A 21,970-nucleotide genomic window follows, 5' to 3' on the forward strand; every position below is an offset into this window, starting at 1 on the left:
CTGAATCATGGGCATTAGCCACACCCACTGCTCCCCATCCCCAATGTCCAGTGTGGGATTAGAAGCCCAGATTGGAAAAGTTGCCAGACCTTAATGTCAGATTTTTTTTTTCAAAATGTTTGCTGTAAAAGATACTGCCAAGTAGTTCAGCAAGTATCTCCACATTTGTAAAAGTAATGATATCTCAAAAGCTGTGCTAAAAATTATTTTTATTTGAGCAAAAATCTAGAGTAAAAGCCTATTGGGCCACCCTAAAACTTTTGGAGACCATGGCCAACCACTGGAAGTCCACGTACTTGGAACTTTTAGTCTATTGAGAGAAATGGTGAGTTAAGCTCTTGGCACTGCTAGTCAGGACCCACACGATCAGGACTGAAATTTTTGGAAAAAGACAAGTGTGCTCTGTTTCTCAAGGTGGAGATCTAAGTTGGGAGGGACATTTTCTGGAAATTGAAAAGTGGAAAACAAACAATAGTGTTCTTTTAGACTACCATTTTGTTATTATTATTTTTAAAATTGTTCTTTAAGTAAAATAAAATTCTCTTAGGTGTGACCTAAGCAGGGAGCCTGCTTCTCTCTCTCCCACTCCCCCTGCTTGTGTTCCTGCTCTCGTAATCTCTGTCAAATAAATAAATAAAATCTTTAAAAAAAATCTCTGAGGATTTATTTTCATTTTTCATGTTTTAATTCATGTCCAGCACATGTTACCATACTTTAAAAAGTTTTTATTTCATTCATTTTAATATCAATTGACTTAGCTAATATCTTTCAGGTGTAATCTTCAGCCCTTAGAAAAGGCTTTTAATGTGGGAATGAAGAACAAGACCAAATATCAGATGACAATGAATTAATTTCTACTTAGATTTCTGCATTTAGCAACTACTCTCTTTGAATTTTTTTAACTGAAAAATGTGTGTATTCTTAAATTTCTCCTTTAACATTTTTTTTAAAGCCTGTTAGTGACCTTCCAAAAGATATTTTTTTAACCAGATATTTTAATTTTAGAAACTGTGATAGGAATTTTGGGAAACCACATGACCTCTATGAGCAGCAATTGACTATATTAGAATCCTAAATGATACTACATGATGGGAAAGAATCCCAAAAGTAACCTCAAGGAATGTATAACATTCAGGAATAATCTTATTCCTGAGATTATTTCGTGATATGAGCTTTAATAAACAATAAAGCTAGAGACTAAAACCACAATTTGCCTCAGTGGGTTAAATTGTTTGTCAACTTAAACTTTCTTTTTTTCCACTCTGTTGAGATATAATTAATTCACAGTAAACTACACATATTTAAGTTGCACAATTTGAAGGATTTTGACATATGTGAGCTTTGTGAAACCATCACCATAATCAAGACACTAACTACTTCCATCTCCCTCAAAAGTTACTTCAGGCCATCTCTCCCTCCCTCCAACCCTGTCCCAGCAATCAATGATCTATTCTCCACCATTATGGATTAGATTGCATTTCCTGAAATTTCATAAAATAGAATCATAGAGCAGGGATAGTGTTCTGTGTCTTCTTCCATTTAGCAAGATTATTTTGAGATCCATCCATGTTGCTCTATGTATCAAAAGGTTGTTGCATATTATTACTGAGTGGTTTTCAATTGAATAAATATACTATATTTTGTTTGAGTCTATTGGTGGACATTTGGGATGCTTCCAGTGTTTGGTTATTATAAATAAATCTGCTATGAACACTGATGTAATAAATTTTTTTATATACATTTACTTCTCTCTTGGGTAAATACCCAGTAGTGGAAGAGCTGCTTCTTATGATAAGTGTATGTTTAAGACGATGTCAAACTGTTTCTAATCTCACTCACAGTGTATGAGAGTCCAGTGGTTCTACATCCTAGGTCAGTCCTTCTAGCCATTCTAGAAGGTGGGTGGTGGTATCTGATTGTGGTTTGAATTTGCATTTCCCTGCTGTTGATATTGAGCATTCTTTTGTGTATTTCTTGGAGGGAAATTAGTGTATTGGGGGGATTTTAAAAAAAATTATTTATTTAAATTCAATTTAGTTAACATATTCTGTATTAGTAGTTTCAGGGATAGAATTTAGTGATTCATCAGTTGCATATAACACCCAGTGCTCATCACATCAATTACCCTCCTTAATCACCCAATTATCCCTTCCCACCAGTCGCCTCCCCTCCAGCAACCCTCAGTTTGTTCCCTAGAGGTCAGTGTCTCTTAATGGTTTGCCTCCCTCTCTATTTACATCTTATTTTTTCTTCCATTTCCCTATGTTCATCTGTTCTGTTTCTTAAATTCCACATACGAGTGAAGTCATATGATAATTGTCCTTCTCTGACTTATTTCACTTAGCACAATACCCTCTAGTTCCATCCACATTGTTGCAAATGTCAAGCTTTCATTCTTTTTGACGGCTGAGTAATAGTCCACTGTATATATACACCACATCTTCTCTATCCATTCATCTGTCAATGGACATCTGGGCTCTTTCCATAGTTTGGCTCTTGTGGACATTGCTGTTATAAACATTGGGGTGCATATGCCCCTTCAAACAATTATGTGTATCCTTTGGATAAATAGTGCAATTCCTGGGTCATAGGGTGGCTCTATTTTTAACTTTTTGAGGAACCTCCATACTGTTCTCCAGAGTGGCTGCACCAGCTTGCACTCCCACCAACAGTGTAGGAGGGTTCCCCTTTCTCCACATCCTCACCAACACCTGATGTTTCTTGTGTTATTGACTTTAGCCATTCTGACAGGTGTGAGGTGGTATCTCAATGTGGTTTTGATTTGTATTTCCCTGATGCTGAATGATGTTGAGCATTTTTTCATGTGTCTGTTGGCCATTTGTATTGGGGGGATTTTTGTATCTTATTTTGTAAAGGACTGTTCAATATTTTGTCCATTTTGTTGGGTCATTTGTTTTGCTATTACTGAACTGTAAGAATTCTTCCTATAATCTGGAAACTAGTCCTGTATTTGATGTTTGTATTGCAAGTATTTTCTCATGCTGTTCATTCCCTTTTTATTTCGATTGTGTGATTTTCTTAATTCTTAGAAGAAAAATAGTTTTAATTTTAATAAAGTTCAATTTATTAATTATTTGTTCTTATAAGATTCAGGGGTGTGTGTGTGTTGTGTGTTTGTGTGTTTATCCAAAATCATAAAATTTTTATTCTCTTTTACATATTCTTCCAGATATTTTAGTATTGGATTTTTAATTAATATATGTGATCTAGTCCAAGTTTTTAAAAGTGTGGTTATGAGTAAAGGGTCTATGTCTACTGTTCTGGTATCACTTGCCGAAATGACTTTCTACTTCTCATTGAATTGCTTTGGTATCTTTGTCAAAAATAAATTTACCATGTATGTGTAGGTCAACTTCTAAATTGGTGATTCTGAAATGGGGGGCAAATCTGTAGGTTCTTGGACATCCCCTGTTAGATGTATTCTTACATATTTTATGGTTTCTTGTCCTATTTTTTTTTTAAATCTTAGATAAATGGTTAAAGTTATAGATGAACATTAAGAATGGGCACATGGGTAGTCCATAGATGCCAGTGGATTTAACAGATGTGTTTGTCTTGATTTCTGAGAACTTGCTTTCCCTGAATCTTTAAATCCCCAAATCTGTGTCTCCCAGCTCCTGGAGAAAGGCTCTCTCTTGCTGCATTTTCTTCAAATGGTGTTTTTCTAGCTGTTTTCCGGGTGCTGCTGCTTCTCTCAGTTGTTCGATTGCTTGGAGCTTCTTGTTTAGGTTCTTGATCTGTTTGTCTGTCTCAGGCTCTCAAGAGGTGGCTGAGTGGCAGTCTTCCGTGGTATGCTCTGTGGGGAGGGAGCGGGGCCAATCAGGCCTCTTGCCACTTCTCAGGCCCTGCTCTTCAGCTTTCTTAGCCTCAAGTTTCCTTTAATTTTGAGGGGCTGTTTTCAATAGAGGCTTTTCATTTCCTGGTTGTGATTTTACGTTCAGTGGTGGTTCCTCCTCAAGCAATTTAGAATTGGTGATTGGTTTATTTCCTAAAACTGGGCTTCTGTAAGCCATTGCAGCTTTGTGTTCTTCACTGGGTACGTCACTTGCAACTGCTTGGTAAGTCATTGTTTTTGCTGGAAACAGTCCATCCAAAAATGGGTGCCAAGGGACCTGTCGTATTTCTGCATTTGATGGCACATACTTGTGCAAGAAGAGCCAGGTTAATGCCGAATCTTGTACCCGATGTTAACATGGAACCTGGGAGGACACGTAGCTTGTTAAAAGGCACTTGCCATCTGAGCACCAAGGGACATATTTAGAATCAGAAATAAGTTTGTAGTTCGTAACATCCCACCCTTTTTTTGTCTCTTCAGCTTTTCAAATTTAGCTAGTACTCATATGTGTCCATGAGGACTGTCAACGTCTGCATTATGACAACCGGTTCCAAAGTCAAACACAGAATCACATTTGGCAAGCATAAAACCATAATTTGAGCTACATCATCAAGAAGCCAGTTTTGGTAACTGTGCTCCAGCATGTCCTCTGTTTGTTGCTATGAACTCATACTGGACAACTGTTGAAATACATCAATTAAAATTGCTTGCAAGCTCCCTTTGTCAGGAATCTCTAAAAACCATAAAAACAACATATGTCAGCTTTTAATAAATTACAATAATTTTTAAATACTCTCTTTATTTACATAGAATATTTACTAGTTTGGCATTTGTTTCTTTACTCAAATTATCCATGAAACATTCAATAAAACAATGTTTATGATCTGAACATTACTGGATCTCCATAATTCTGAAAGGGTTCTGTGGGTCTTTACAGAAGGTCTTATAAAAAGAATGACAAGATAATTGTTTGATTAGCACATGGGTAGTAACAACTGGAAAAATGGAGTTGATGTAGAGAAACCCATTAAAATGTTTGGGGCGGTAGGATGTAGAAAACAAGTGAGTTACAACAGCAAAAGAGAGATATCTCATTAACCCTAGAAAACAAGATAGAGACCTTTTTTTTTTTTTTTTTTAATTTCCCTATACTCTAAACCAAAAGCTACTTGTTTTTAAACCCATCAGGAAGCTCTTCCCTCCCTTACTTGGCTGATAATAAGCCCCAGTCTATCCCAAATCTTGGTACTTAATTAGGCTTTTATAGCAAATGAGAAAATAGTGAAGTTAATGCCCCTTAACAGGCATTTCATCTGTACCAGTTTCATTCTGAGTATGACAAATCCATCCAATACACTCAATCTTTACACAAAAAATGATTTAAAACAGACGATTAGTTGGGCACAGTAATTGAACTTTCCCCTCGGCTATGAGAAAATCATGTCTCCAGTAATAAAGACTCTTTAAAACAACTGAATTTCAACACAAAGAATGACCTCAGAGGTTGAGGGGTTAATTTCTCATTTAATTTCTCCATTTTCTGTCATTCGTACCTACCATTCAGAGTCTCTCAATCCAGTGTCTTTAATTTCATTTCCCTTAATGTCTACCTTCTACTACTTTCCACTGGACGATGGGCTTGTTCTTTGGGCCCTAATGGACACATTATTCTTCTTCCAAGGAGGTTAACTTGGCCACATAAATTTTTTGCAGTTAGTGGGCCGTGTACATTTGATTCTAAAATAGGTAGTGGGGGGGGGTTCTTTCCTTTTAAAAATATGGGTTCCTGACTCTACTCTTTGATCTTTATAAAGCCATATGGTTTTTCTGACCTTGGATAATGTAAGAGATATTGAGCAATTGAGGATGTGCAAAGGCTGTTGAAAATCTATCAAGAAATAACAGAACACTAGCAGAGGATGGAGACCACTGCCCTCACCACCTAAAGTATCTGCATCTCCATTCCTTTGGATGCACCAGACAAGAGATCAGAACTGCTGTTAACAAAACTCAATACCAAACACAGTGCTTGTGAGGCTAAACCACTCTTTCCACCGCTGGTTTTCCCCTGGCTGATCAGTGGATCACCCATGGGTGATGGGGGGAGGGTGAAGGCACAACCAAACAGGGTGATTGAGGGAATCCAGTCCTAAAATCTCCTTCCCTGGATGGGTGAAGAGAATTAAGTTCAATATGTTGAAATTTATTTGTTTAATTAAAATGGTGAGGTACTCAATTTCAAGGAGCCTAGGAAACCCAATCAAAACTTTTCTTGAGTTTTTATTTAATTCTAAATTTTATTTTACTTTAGTCATAGCTTCTGTAATTTTTAGTGCAGGAAGCTGCAAAATATATTTTAAAAATTGCGAGGAAGTAACGTTACCCAAGTATCAAGTATATAAAAAAAAATAACTTGTTTAACTCATCTGTGTAGTTTGGCCAAAGCTGCTGAAGGGCATCCAACTTAGAGTATTTTATGCTTTATTTTTCTATTCTATGAATGGATAACAATTCTATTTTTCTGTCCAATGGAATTGGATAAAAAATATTTATATGACTAAATTTTAGTATATTCTATGCACTTTGTCCTGTCCATATTTATGCCCAAATACTATTCCAACAGTTAGGCAGTTTAAAATAAGCCATAATATATTCTTCTGAACAAAATTATATAAATGTTGTATGAATTTGGGAGTGACTTTACTTGTAGGAATATGTTACAAGAAATTCCTTCATTTTTAAAATATATAATAAGCTTATAAGATAGAGAAAAGGGTTATTATAAATGTGCTTTCCTATTCATTTAAAATTGTTTCTCAAAGCTTCCAAGACAGGTGGAAAGGTTAAATACCCATGTTAGTATGTTCGTTTGGTGACAATTTTTTCATTGCACAGCAAGCGAAATCTTTTAAGACTGTGATTCCATGGGTTGCTGGTCTCAGGTCAAAAATAGATGCCACCCACTTTTATGTAAGTTTGCTGCATAACCATTCACCAAAAATCTTTCCTCTAGGCCTTCATGAGTTTGAAGAATGAATTCACTGTTCATATGAATTTTGCAAGTCACCTGGATATCATGACTGGCTGGCACTGTTAGAACACAACAAATTGTGTTATTTCCATCACATGACACCAGCATCTTTCATGCTTTGTTAAATAAGGGAGATAAAGGGTTGAAAGCATTTTGCAATCAGAAGATGGCTACGTAATTTACGAAATTGTTTTTAATACTATTATGGCCTTTCAGTTCTAAATAACTTAGAAACAATTTGGACTTGAAAACATGTGGTCGAGGTGGGCTCAAGGGACAGTGTCCTTTAAAGGATTCAACATAGACAACTAATGTCAATGAACATCCGTGCTAGGGACCTTGCTCTAAGGCTCTCTGTGCATTTCTAATGGGAACCCCCTTGAGAACATGCACACTGACATTGCTATAAATCCTTGGTCTCCCACTTCGGTTAGAGTGAAATTCTCTATTGTAACCTCCTTTGGTTCTCAGTTGGAATGGGGCTGCTGATGGCTTTTAGCGGAGAATGGCTCAGCAGTAAACGGCTGCCCACAGGCTAATGGGTCTGTGAAAGTGGTTTCAGAAAGTGACAGCAGGGGATGAGTGGAAAGAACCAGATGCTCCAAGAAATAATGAGGCAAGCGCAAATATCCCTGCCCCAATTATACCTGCCCACAAGCCAAGAAGCTTATAAACAGTACACGGGGAGATGATTGGGAGAAACGGTAGGATTTTCTATCAGTTTGGAATGTGCCAAGGAATTCCATCTGACTTTTACAGTTTCTGTGTCTCATCTCCAGATCAAATTGTATTAAGTGCCAAGCCAACCTCCAGAACCCACCTGTTGAAAAAAAAGGTCATATTATGAACAATCTCAACCAGCTGATTCATGATCCTGCCAATTCAGCAAAAGAAATGTGTTCAATTTTTATCAGATTGTAAGAATCTTTTGAGCTCTGATTTCTGTATACATTCTATATCTCTAAATTCTTTAAATTCAAAAGAATGTCCTTATCAATAAATTAAGTTCAGAGGTTATTTCTTAATATTCCTGCTGCTTTGTACAATAAAGTTAATAGATGACATTCTTCATTTTTCTTTTCTTTCCCCACTGGAAAAATAATGGCCCACAATTTGTCTTGAACTGCAAATCTATTCTTTTGGCCTTATGAGGCTGTTTCTGGAAATTTCATTGTAAAAATGAAAAAGTCAGGAGTGGGAGATACAAATTTCTAGTAAGTCACTGGTTTCAAACCATAAGTTAGATATTCTCACAAGTAATGTAAAGCCCAAGCGCAGGCCACCCCAAGATGGGTCAAACTTTGACATGAAGATTATTTTGAATTAGAAGCAATTGAAATCTAGCAGATTCAGGAAAAGCTCTCTACCTCCTCCACAACTGGCTAAAAAGAATTTAGGTAGAGGACATGCTCCAGGAAGAGAACTATCACCATAGATAGGTGATATCTAAGAAGCGGGTATGGTAGGTAGGGAGGAACCTAGCGAGGCCTGTTCAATCAAAGTCCTCTCTTTGTCCCATGGTTTCTGAGTGGCCCAGCAAACATTTGTTTACTAAATTCTTGCTCTTTTTCATTTTCCTGTGAATTGCATTCCTTCCCTTTCAAGTCCTAGACCCTTACCCCTTTCTTCTTAGTCCAGAATGACATATATACCCATTTTGCCTGTCTTTGGAATTTTTCCATGTCTGTGTGAATTCCCCATACGTATGAAATTAAATTGCATTTTCCCCTGTTAATCTGTCTCATGTCAATTAAATTCTTAGTCCAGCTAGAAGGACCTTGAGGGGTAGAGGGAGTTCTTCCTCCCTGACAATAGTCATCCAATATAATATAAAAGAAAGCAAAAGAACCCAAACAAACCAGTGTGACACAATTGTTCATGGTCTATGTTAGGTATAGCATGGAAAAAGTGTTTTTTAATCACCAGCCATAATTTCTGCTCTTCTGACATGTCAGAATGGGGCAAATTGGCCAGAAATTTTTAATAAACACTGACTAATGCAAATCACACATATATAAAATATAAGATCTCACTGTAATATGCTAATATTTCTAGGATATTGTTATGAAGGCAGGCCAAATACATTTTGTTGTCATTAAAATGATAACAACACAAACCTGGCATTCATCATTTTATAATGTCTCTTTTCTAAAAAATGTGGGATCAGAATTAATAGGTTTTGAGCATTGTCTATTGCTCTTCAGTACATTATTCCAAGATGTACCTCTCTCTCAGAGGCTTTCTATAAAAAGAAAGAAATGTAAAGTCTGTAGAATCTCTTTGTTAGGAGACCGTAGAAGCCTCTATTCTATGTTTTTATTAGAGAACAGTGAAAAATACAGTCTCTTGGTGCCTCATTAAGAGAGCTTCAATCAGATGTTATCTTTGTATGCATCTCAGATTAAATAAGGGAATTGTGAATGGTTGGCTCCCATGACTGATCAATGAGATTAATAGTGTTGAATGGGGTCAGGTGTCCCTCCCCTGGCATATACTTTTATAAGAGTGGTCATCTGGTGTTCTCCATAAAACTGAGCTGTGAGATGTGGGCAAATCCCTGCGCCTACTGCATTGACTGAATGAGTATGCAAGTTTGTAGGTGGGGGCAAGGAGCAGCTCTCCTGAGGTGAGAAGAGAAAGCAGCAGGAGTAACACCTAAAAGTTACCACAACTGCCTTAAAGAGGCACCATTTAACAAACTATGGAACTGACTTTTTGTCTCTTGGTATCCTGAAATACCCTTCTCAGAGACACTGCTGGTCAGTCGGCCAGGAAGCTTCTCAATTTTGCCAAATCCTAAAACAGTGGACCTACAAATTCATTTCAAGTCTTACATTATTAGTTATGGATTTAGTGATGGAGTCTTGTAATAATGAACTGTTGATTGGCAACTTGATAAAGGGCATTCTGATGCTGAGATCGAGAGCCCTTTTAGGGCACTCCCCATCTGTGCAAAAGTGGCTTCTTATCATCTTGTTTCCTATAATTTTTTGCTTTTATCTCATACAGTAGCATTCATTCACCTTGTATTATGACTAAACACCAAACCCTATTATCATCTTTGAGCCTTAAAATGGTGAAGGAGCAAAGTATTGATACTGGGGATTATTTAAAGAAATATGATTTGTTCCAAGAAAATTATTTGAAAGTTGAAATTCTTTCTAAAATCTACATTTATAAACAATTTGTAATCATCTTTCTATCTAATTTCATCGAGGCATAACTGTACTCACTCATTACTACCCCTTGGCACTTTTAAACTAGGTGGATTTATTTTATTCCTAAATCAATAATTATTATTCATGTGTGCTTTCATAGTGAAATTCATTCTGATGGGACTCAAAAATTTATGTAGGATGTTCTCAAGTCTTCAGGCAAAAACTTAACAATTATTTCATTTCCTACTTTTAAAAATGAAATTCATACGCAGTTAATAATGTAATTAGTACAGTGTCTGAAAGATGTCAGAAATTACTACCGTCCGTTGGAAGGCAAGAAGTTACCTCTTTTAAAGAATGGGTTAATATGTGGTAAGAAATAAAATCTCATCCAGCTTCAAATTCTACACAAAACCACAAAGCCTGGAGCTTCAATATTAAATAATGACTTTAGTGCTTTGCCTAAATTACTCATTTTCTTTTTCTCTTGTTATTGTTCTTTGGAAAACAAAGGCAATGAGGGGACATTAGGGATCATCTGGTCTAATTTACCATAGCGATGAGCAAACTTACGCCCAGAGAGATGAAGCGAATTACCTAAAATGAAGCAGATCAGCAGCAGAGTGGACAGTAGGCCTTCCAGTCTAGAGTAGGGCCTGAATCCCAGCCAGTGTCCTCATCTTCCCCCCACTCTATGGTTCTTTAGTTGGGCTTTTCTCTCTACATAAATGTAAATTTTAAAATGCAAATTTCTCTGTTAATACAAGGCCTGTTAATAAAATCTGTCTTCTACTTTAAAAACTCTTGAGTTAGAAAATCTAATATGTAGGCATAATTGGTGTGTGGCATACCATGGCTCCCTGGTCTGGTCCCTGACCCATTTCCAGTGACGTCTTATTCTCACGCACTCTGAAATCTAAAGAAGATCACTCAGAGGAACTTAAGTTGTGTCCCCCTCAAGGGCATTTGCAATTCGGAGGATGCAATCTTCTTTAAGGAATACCTCTACAGTGATGGAGTGTGAGATGGTCATGTTTGTAATTTAGACAAAGCGTCCTGCCTCTAGCTTCTGCCATTAGGCTCCAGACATTTATTCAAATGTTTGTTTGTATCCCGTCTTGTTTCCTTTGTGGACATCCCACAGCCCATAGTTTCTGCCCAGGTTTAGGCAAGCTTTCTACAATCTTTAGGGAGTTAAGGACATCACTAATATGAGGCATCTAGACACCTTTAGTCATTAAGTACTACTAAGAGCTACAGGACTGTCTGTAAGGATCAACACAGAAAAAAAGGATGAATAAATTATGAAAATCACAAGCAAAAAAAAAAAAAAAAAGAGCATAGTTGAAGAAAAATAACTCCAAAGACAAAGAGTAAGAAAAATGGCTAAGTATCCAAATAACCATAATAAAAAAGTTTTGCTTATACAAAAATCAGTTCAAAGCCACGTCTAATAAGCTCTTTTATACTAACAAGTACCAACATTTTGTCCCTCTTAGTAAGTGTTAATTCAATGCAAATGGTATTTCCCTATTTTAAATAAATGTACTCCTCTTGACTATAAATTAATAGAAATAGATCCAATTATAAGAGTTTAAAATACCCCTATTTTTAAAGCCAACTTCCAAATTATATAAATATTAAAATCTAGAAAGAAAACAGAATACATTATTGGGTCAATATCTTACCATAAACATCTCAAATTAATTATTAACTTCCTATAATCAACTAATTTATTTTGATATACTAAAACATAAAGGGCTCCACATAAATTATTGTTAATTACATCAATTTCATCTCTTATGCTGTATATTTTCCATTGCACTTTAATCAGAGCTATTTATATGTGTACTATTATAAACATATTACATATTGGTTTTTTTTTCCAGAACTGCAGTCATGAAGGAGAAAAAAGCAATTGGAAATCAAGAAATAGAATAAACATGGTATAATTTAACAGTGTTGGGAACGGCAATCAGACGAAGCTGTTTGCAAATTATTTTACTTTCCCTTTGGCCAATGTTCTGTCAGAGTCCTGGCCCCTGGTGTCCTCATGAACTGCCTGCAAGGAATGGTGCTTCTCAAACTTCCACAGGCAGAACAAATAACTGGGGTATCTTACCAAAATCTTCCGGATTCTGTAGGTCTGGGATGGGACTTTTGAGTCTGGATTTTTAATAATCTCCCAAATGATGCCAACCACGGGTTTACAGTTTGGGAAGCAGGGTCAACAGGGTGATAGGTCTCAACTGTGGTCTCTCAGCGGCAAGCAGGATTAATTAGATAGCTTGTTAAAAATAAATGCAGAATGGGGCCCGTTGGGGGCGCATTCGGTTGAGCAACTGATTCTTGGTTTTGGCTCAGGTCGTGATCTCAAGGTCGTGAGATCGAGCCTCCCATCTGGCTTCAGGCTCAGCGCAGAGTCTGCTTGAGATTCTTTCTCTTCCTCTCCCTCTCCTCCCCTCCACTCCCCCTCAAATAAATGAATAAATCTTTTTAAATAATAAAATAAATGCAGAATGTTAGAGATCACCCCAGACCCTGTGGAACTAAATTCCAAGTGAGAGCCAGGTTTTGAGCAAGCCAAGCACGTGGAAGTCTCTGCACACTGAGGATTGAGAAGCCTTGCTCCAAAGGGGACTCCTCACAGCCTATGGCTGTACCTGTGTGTGACCTTGAGTGTTAGGCATGGGGGTCGAGGGCAACTGTTCACGAAATAGTCAAGTGAGTACAAGGCTGTCAAAGAATACTGGTGCCAACAATTATTGCCCGAGACAAGCCACCTGATCATTAACTTTTTAAAATAACTCTGTCATCTTGCCTCTTCATGTGAGGGCACGGACTCTGGCTCCTGGACCGGCAGCCCTCACACCTTAGCGTGCGTGGGAGTAGCTGGAGAACTTGGTAAAACCCATGCCCAGAGCTTCCGGGTAAGTAGAATTTGTGCTTCTAAGCTCCCAAGTGATGCTGAGGCTGCTGGTCTGGGGACCACACTGTGCCCCAGACTACTGCATGATCTTGATGCCTCCCGGCTCCTAGAAGGCTGATGTCCTGTTGCATTTTTTCAAGTATTCTTTACAAATGGGTAGGTTTATTGAACACGAACTGTTTGCCTGCATGCCGAGATGGTCCAGGAGGGTTAAAAACCAGCATAAGACAGAGTCCCTATTTTCTGGGGTTTTGCAGTCCAAGTAGATAGAACAAGCTAAGATAAAAAACCGTTCCAGAATACTTCAAGGAAGCACACACAGCCAAGGGTTAAAATGAATGAATTATTCATTCATTCAGAATTCAGTGTGGACTAAATTAGCTTTTATTGGTTTAATGAAAAACATGGCATTAAACATATTCCTGTTTGCACTGATAGCAAATTGAAAGAACATTAATTCAATATTTGCAGATTCTTTGGCCTTTTCAATAGAGGCAATTATATCTCTTACGAATAATGATTGCCTTGTCCTGCCTTTCCAATCCTTATGTTTTGAACTCATTTTATGATTATTTTCTATTTCCATGTGATTTTTTTTATTATATAACATATCACATGGTTCTAAAACAGGCTTGCTGCCAGTGCGTGAGCTGAGGGGTGCCCTTTCAGATCCTGGTCACATGGAGTTCTAAGGGAATGACTCCCCTTCTGGTTTTGCTCCGGGGTGCCGTCCACTCAGAATCTGCAAAGGGGGGCTGAAATTGCACAATGCACGATGCTGTTCAAAAATAATTAAGTACGTGCATATCTGTTATACCTTTTATATTTATGTTTAAAGATGCCCTAAGGAAAGTCTTATGGTCACTGTGCCCAAGCCATCTGGCTCCTCCTCTGAGCACTCCCAGGCCAGCCCGCTAGTCTCCCTTCTTCTGTGCCTCTTTAGGAACAGGTGCCTGCTCAAGCAGGTACGAATGTGCAGTGCTACATTTAAAAGGAGGCCTTTAAAAAAATGTTTTCATAAAAGATACATTGTCTGGTCCCTTGTTTTTTATTCACCTAGAAGTAGGCATCTTAGAGGTTTTCCCTTATAATACTGAGTTCTTTTTTATTCTTTCAGACCTTCCACTCTATAGTTCAGCACTGCATGGATTCATCATAATTGACTTCGCCAACCTATTAACAAAAGTTGAGGTTGTTGACAATGTTTTGCATGATTTGCTCGCATGTCACAGGGCACGTATTTCAACTCATAAATGGAAATCCTAAGAGCTACACTGTGGGTTCAAAAACTGTTATGTGTTTGCGATTTCCACGGTGTTGTCAAAGTGCCTGCCTAGGGGTTGAATGTGCTTGCAGATGCAAAGGCAGGGATGCGCACATTCCTTCCACCGAACCTTACCATCAGGACTTAGCTTGCACTTGGAACTGTGCCAAGAGTGAAAAACAGGGTTCCAGATAATCATGGCTTTCCTTTGCTCATGGTATCTGGGGAGATGAGCATCTTTTCTTCTATTTAAAGGCCCCTGTTGTTCCCTTCCCATGGACTCTTCATTCATGGCCTTTCCTCACTTTTGTTTAGACGTGTTCATCTTTAACTCATTAGGGGGATAACTATTCTTTTTTTCTGAAATATGAACCCAAACAATTTTTTTTTCAGTTCTTGGGTTGTTTTAACTTTGGTTATGAAGAACTTCCTTTTTAATGTAGTAGGCTTTTAAATGTAATCAAGTTTATCCACTTTTATTTATGTGCACTGGATTTCAGACTTTAGAAAAGACCTACTTCACACATATAAAGAAGCCCTATTTGTTTTTATACGTTGTTTTCATGGTTGCATTTTTTAAGAATTAAGTCTTTGTCCATCAGAAACTTAACCTGGTGTGCATTTGGAGATACACATCACGTTTACTTTTTTTTTTCCCAGATAGCAACTGGGTTGTCCTAATACAATTTATTTGAATGAACTTGTACATTATCTCCTTGTCCATCACTGATGATGGTTATCTGAGTCATCTCCAGTTTTTTCTTGATCTGCTTCACAAGGACTTTCTAAAACAAACACATTTTTGGCTCTGGTGATCTTCTCTGTGGTCCATTCATTTTCTGTTTTATTAATTATTCTTTTACTTTTCCTGTTTTTCGTTGTTCTATCTTTCGAGTTTTATTTGCCATTGTTTACCTACTTTTTTAAAGTGAGTGTTTAGCTCACTGATCGCAAGCCTTTCGTTTTTCCCCCCTCTAATATATGCATTCACAATTTGAAAAAGAAAACAAAACCCTGTAAGCATGTCTTTAACTGTATCCACAAGTTTTGAAATGGTCGGATCATTTTAAAATTGCATTCAGTTCAAAACATTTTCCAAATTTCATTGTAATTTCTTCTTTGATCCGTGGGTTATTTAGAAGGATATTGTGTATTTTCCAAATGTTTGGGGATTGTTTCATTTTCTGATTTCTAGCTTAATTCAACTGTCTTCACGAAGCATGTTTTGTATTATTTTAATCCTTGGAAATAGTTGGAAACTTGATTTGTGGCCCAGAATATACTCTATTTTTGTAAATGTTTTACGTATACTAGAAAATAGAATTTTTGCAGACATTGGGAATAATATTTTAGGTATGTCAGTTGGGTCTCCTTGGCTCACATCTTTTAGGTCCTTCTGGGTCATCATTTTGGGTCTGGTTATTTTACCATTGACGTCAAAGGGTGTGTTAACATTTTCTGTGATGTGGATTTGTCTCTGTCCTCTCTTACAAAGTTCTTTATTTGTATCGTGTATTTTGAGGCTATGCTAGGACATGAATTTAACTTAGTAACTGTTGCCTCTTCTTAGTGAATTGCACCTTCTAACATGAAATGCCCCCCTTTCTCCCTTGTACCACTCATTGCCTTGAGGTCTGCTTGGTCTGAGATGCATCTAGCTACATGGCCTTTCTTTTGTTCAGTGTTTCCGTGACAGATATTTCTCCAGCGTTTTACTTTAACCCTTATTTGATCTCATGTAATCGTTTGTAGAACCTTTACATAATCTCATGGCGAGTCAGAATTCGTGTGTGGGTGTGAGTGTGTAGGTGTGTGTGTTTTAATTTAGTCTGACAATTTTTGGCCTTTTTCTTAGAGACCTTTTGTATTTAAAGTAATAGCTAATTTATTTGTGTTTAGATTTACCACCAAGTATACTATTCACTTACTATTTTTATGCTCTTTCTTCTCCCTTAGAGTAAATATTTTAGATTATTTCTATTATTCTATCCCCCCTCAGCTTTTTAATTGAAACATTTTTATTATTATTTTAAAGATTATCAGAGATGCCATGGTATGCATTCTTGATTTATGAACACCGAACATAAGCGGGCACTTTCACCTCATTCAACACAAGACAAAGATCTCATAACTCTTACTTCATTTAACTCTCTCCCAAACTCTTAAGCTATTTTTGTTTCTCCTTTTGTGTCTAAATTCATTTTACATTCCAGAAGATATTATTTTTTAAAGTTTTATGTAGTTGATATTTATTTGGCTTGCTCAAATCTTTACCTTTCCTTCCTCACACCTTCCTGCAACTCTATGCCTTCATCTGGGACATTTTTCCTTCTGCCAGAAGGACATTCCTCACTATTTCCTTTCATGCCAATTTAAGGGGGATGAACTCTGTTAGGTTTGTCTAAAAAACAATTATTATTTTACTTTCACTTTTGAAGGGTATCTTGGTTGGATATACGATTCTGGATTGGGGGTGTCTTTCAGCAGTACTTCAAATATATTGTTTTCTTGACTCTACTGCTTGTTCTCAGAAGCCAGCTATTCATTTGAAAGTAGTCCATATTTTTTCTCTGGTTGCTTGTAAGGTTTCGTGTCCACTTGGTTTTAATCATGTCATCATGATGTCATAAAGCACTTCCTGAAAATTACATATTTATTTGCTCGTTGGTCATATACTCCTTTAATGAATGGGCAGCTTGATCCTCTTTCTCATTTTTTGAAAATTACTAGTCTTTGTTTTTTTGAGTATTGCTTCTGTGCCATTCTTTCTCTTCTGCGTTGTATTCTCCACATTTCTGCATATCTAGCTAGCAGTTTTTTTCTAATTCTCATTTTTTTCCTGAGTCTCACCTACTTTTACCCATCCAGTGAGTCCTTAATTTCAGCTGTTATATTTTTCATTTTTAAATCACCACTTGCTGCTTTTTATAAAGCCAACCTTTTTGGCGAAGTTCTTCATCTCATCTTTCATTTCTCTGAACATATTAAGACTAATTATTTCCAGGTCCAAGAAGGTTACATCTCTTATCTGTATTCTCTGTTTCTGTTTTCTGTTGTTTCCTGTCGTATGCGTGTGTATTTTCTTCTCAACTGCCTGATTATTGTGAATTAGGTGTGGTGAAACTCATTGGAAACATGTAGAATAATTTGTTATCTCCTTTGGAGAGGATGGTTCTTAACTTCTTATAGAAGGCTGGTGACTCAACAAAATCCTGAATCACATTTTGCAATTTGAAGGAGAGGGATGACCTCAAGCTAGGTTGGTATTTTTCTAAGTAACTCTCATTTCTCAGGTGTAATCTTTGGGGTCCAGATCCAAAGCCAGGATTTACCAGATATGATCTCCTTTGTTGGGGTCCCACTCCACCATTCTGTGGTGAGCCAATACACCTGCCTCTCTCTCTTGGGTGCATATTCTGCTTAGCAGAAGATGCTTCTAGCTGTAAAATTGCTCCCAATCCCAGATCACTTCCTGGGGATGCCTTATCATCTCAGATCTTGGCAACATAATTTTTCATAGATCTCTGACGACTTCAGTCTGATTTCTAAGATGTCTGATCTGGCTTTTCTGTTCTGTTCATTGGAAGAGTTGCCCTGAAGAATATCTGGGCCCACCACCACCAGAAGCAGAATGGCCTTTTTCTGCCTATTTGAAATGCCATCTTTTAAAATTTATGACATTGTTATATAAACTTAATCCAATTTTTAGATTTTACCTTTCTGTTCCATAAGTTTTTCTGTCTATACATGTGGCAGCAACTCACTGTTTTATTCACTGAAGCTGTATAACATGTTCTGATACCTGTAAGGATGATCCCTTTCTAGGGGTTCTATGGTTTTTGAATCAGTCCTCCTTATTTTAGTTTTTTGTTTCTCTCTCCATGAACTTTCATATAAGGTTAGCTAATTCTCACTAAAAATCTGTTGCTATTTAAGGGGAAGGGATAATCTTAAATTTCCACATTGAATTAAGACAGAAATTTCTGTGATGTTGGATCTTTTTATTTGAGAACATTGTTGATCAATTGTTATGTTTGTCATTTTTCTGTCCTTCAATAGTTTTAATGGCTTTTTTCATAAGGATATTGATATTTTAGTTATGCTAATCTTACATAGTTTATCATTCTAGTATTGTTGGGAAAGTGATATTTTCCCATTATTTTTGGGTGTTGACATAAATGAGGGCTATTTATTCAGTATGTTAGTTATATGTTAAACTGGATTTGTGTTACAGGGTAGTTGTTAGTAAGATTATCTTGGTTTTTAATTTAACTACATCACTTTTCTTTTTAAAATAATCATCGATTCACAGGAAGTTGCAAAGATAGTACACTGAGTACTCCTGTGTACTTCTGTTCAGTTTCCCTCCATAATCATAGTGTAATATCAAAACCAGGAGTTTGCCGTTGGTACCGTGTGTCTGTGCAGCTCTGTGTCGTTTTATAACACACATAGTTCGTGTGACCACCCCTGCAGTCAAAATACAGAATGTTCTATCCCCACAAATATCTTCTCCTGTGCTATGCCTCCATAGTCATAACCTCCCACCCATCTCCACCTTCCTTAGCCCCTAGTAAACACTAATTTTCTCCCCATCTATGTAATTTTTGCCATTTTGAGAATGTTACATAAATGGAAACATATGATGTACGACCTCCTGAGATTGACATTTTTCGCTCAGCACAATGCCTTGAAATCCATAAGAATTGTTATGTGTGTCACTAGAGTGTTCCTTTTTATAGCTCGGTAGTATTCCATGGAACAAAGTAATGCTATTTTTTTTTTTTAACCATTCAGCTATTGTAGGCCATTTTAGTTGTTTCCAGAGTTTTGGGTTATTTAAAACAGAGCTTCTGTGAAGATCTATGTACAGGTTTCTATGTGGACAAAGGTTTTCATTTCTCTGGGACAAATGCCCAGGGGTGGGATCAATGGGTTGTATGCTAAGTATATACTTAGTTTTGGAAAAAAATTCCAGGGTGACTGAATCAGTTTGAGGGAAGGGTAGAAAAAAGTACATCCATTTACCCTCCCATTTATAACATAACTGTCTTCAGTATTTCCTCTATCTGCAGACGGTTGCAAGTTGTGCTCCACCTGTCAGGCATGATTTTGAAAGCATTAACAGGAGAAGGAAAGGCAATTGCATCTGCCCATAGTTTTGCTTTCTTCCTCTTTGATGTTCCAAGTTTCCTTCTCTTCTTTCTGTTTAGAGAACTTCCTTTCAGTCATAATGTTAGTGGAGGTATGCTGGTGACAAATGTCTTCATGGTCTTTGTCTGAGGACCCCGGGACTCCTTCCCCTTCGGGCTAGAACGAGATTTTCACTGGGTGTGGGACTGCAGGCTGACTGTGCATTTCTTCTAGCTCATGAGAAATGTGTCCCTCCCTTCAGTTTCTAGTGAGAAAAGTCTGATTATTCTGACTGTATATCCTCTAGAATGAGGCATCTTTTTTCTCTCACTGCCTTTGAGATTTTTCCCTTTGTCTGTAGTTTTCAGAAGTTTAAATAGGATGTGTGGTGGCATAGATTTCCTTGGTGCATCCTGTTTTAGTTTACTGGTCTTTGGCCAAATTTGGGGATTTTTCAGCCATTATTTCTTTGAGCTCCTTCCCAGGGCTGCCTCCTTCCTCGTGTTCTGGAGCTCCAACAAGCGAGTGTCAAATCCTCTGCTGAGTCCCTGAAGGTCCCAGGAGCTCAGTTCATTTGCTTTTCAGTCTGTTTTCTCTCTGTCATTCAGATTGGGGAATTTCTATTGTTTGGTCTGGAAACCCACTGATTCTTTCTTTTGTCCTCTCCGTTCTGTTGTTGAGGACATCTGCTGAATTTTTTATTTCAGTGTTTGTATTTTCAGGTCTAAAACTCGTTGTGTCATGAGGCTGTGGATTTTTTTTTTTTTAATTTTAACATTTTTTTTTTATTCTTATGTGGATCTTACTTAAATATTCTGTTAGCAGGCCTCCTCCTATAGCTTTGGGAGGGGGGTTCCTGCCTCATTAGCTCCAGGGGACGTGGCCAGGGTGAAGGGCGTTTGTTTTGTTGGGTGGTGGTGGGTGCCCCCCTCTGTCCCCCATGTGGTTTCAGTGACATTACAAGACAAGGGAGACTTTGTGTCATGCACGGTGGTACAAGTTGACTCCTCTTCCTCTTCGGTTGGAGTGGACCAGTTAGTATCTACACGTTTTCTTGCATGGCTGCCCGTTTCCTCGCCCTCTGCTAAGGAGAATATGCTTTCCTCGGGGCTTTTTGTCTGCACCTGCTAGTGTCTCCAGAATGCCAACTTCTCCATCACAGTTTCCAGAATGCATGAGGGAACTCAAAGCCATCTTTTCCCCCATCCTTAGGGATTCTGCCTTCTTCTGTCCATTTTTCAGAATCTCCTTACATTTGTTTCTTAAAACGTCCACCGTCTTTAGCTGTACCTTAGCAAGATGTAGAGGGAAAACTGTGCCTACTCCATTTTTTTGAGATCTTTCTTGACTTTTTGGGTATGGAGCTGTATTAGTTAAAATTCATTTCCCCCAAATATTTAGATTGAAAAGGCAACAGCAGTTAGAAGGTTATGGCACAAGAAAGATCCCCTAAACCTCAAAGACAGTGGTAAGGAAAATTGCTAAAGAAATTTTGTAGATTTATGCATTTTTGTTGCAAAATGCTGATTTTCAGTAAACCAAGTTATGTTTGCTGCTGTCAGTTTTACTGTCTTCCTTGCACCTGGTCCTTGCACTGTTCAGTTCTCATGTTCCAAGCAGGAGTTGGGAAGAAACAGCAGGACAGCTGGAGCCCTAACCCACAGCAAGCAGATTCGTACCAGAAGAGGGAAAGAGAGGCTGAGTGCGTGTCTGAGCCCTCGGATTTCCTTCCCTGCCAGTGAGAACACATTTTCCTTTCCGCGTGGATTTAGGGGAAGGCAGTATGTGTCCTTTCATTTCAGGGAAAATTTACTGATCATCTTCGTTGTGACAGGCATTTTGCTTGTTGTTTGGAGATGCAGGTACAACAAGAGAGTGGAGCTCCTGATGTTCTCAAGTGAGCTCTCTGTAGCAGCAGGTCATGCACTGCAGCGTGGAGAGTGAATGAGTAGAGCCTGGCCGAGACAGGATGCAACATGCAGCAAGGAGAAAAATACACCATGTGACCTCACCCCTGAGAGGCCAGGCCCTCTTCCCAATGGGGAGAATCTAGAGAAAGGGAAAAGCATGTTCAAAGACATGGACATGATTTTAGGCAAAGGTTGTTTTGTTTTGCTTTCTTTTCTTTCTTTCTTTCTTTCTTTCTTTCTTTCTTTCTTTCTTTCTTTCTTTCTTTCTTTCTTTTCTTTCTTTCTTTCTTTCTTTCTTTCTTTCTTTCTTTCTTTCTTTCTTTTCTTTCTTTCTTTCTTTCTTTTTCCTTTCTTTCTTTCTTTCTTTCTTTCTTTCTTTCTTTCTTTCTTTCTTTCTTTTTCCTTTCTTTCTTTCTTTCTTTCTTTCTTTCTTTCTTTCTTTCTTTCTTTCTTTCTTTCTTTCTTTTCTTTCTTTCTTTTCTTTCTTTCTTTCTTTCTTTCTTTCTTTCTTTCTTTCTTTCTTTCTTTCTTTCTTTCTTTCTTCTTTCTTTCTTTCTTTCTTCTTTCTTTTGTGACTTTGTTCACTTTTTCTTTCAGGAACTACCAAATCAGCCCTGCTTTCAGTGACCTCATGTTGGCAGCGAGCACCTGTTAAGAGTTTAGCAGGCTTATAAATTTCATTCCGAGGC

The 21,970-nt window shown here is 37.6% G+C and overlaps 1 pseudogene; it reads right to left on the reverse strand.

The window, feature by feature from the left end:
• Positions 1 to 3,608: 3,608 nt before the first annotated feature.
• LOC118021906 lies at positions 3,609 to 4,455 on the reverse strand (annotated as a pseudogene).
• Between the last annotated feature and the right edge of the window lie 17,515 nt (positions 4,456 to 21,970).

The sequence above is a fragment of the Mirounga leonina genome, unplaced genomic scaffold (assembly GCF_011800145.1).
Source record: "Mirounga leonina isolate KUSES-001 unplaced genomic scaffold, KU_Mleo_1.0 Mir_175, whole genome shotgun sequence".
NCBI classification, from domain to species: Eukaryota; Metazoa; Chordata; class Mammalia; order Carnivora; family Phocidae; genus Mirounga; species Mirounga leonina.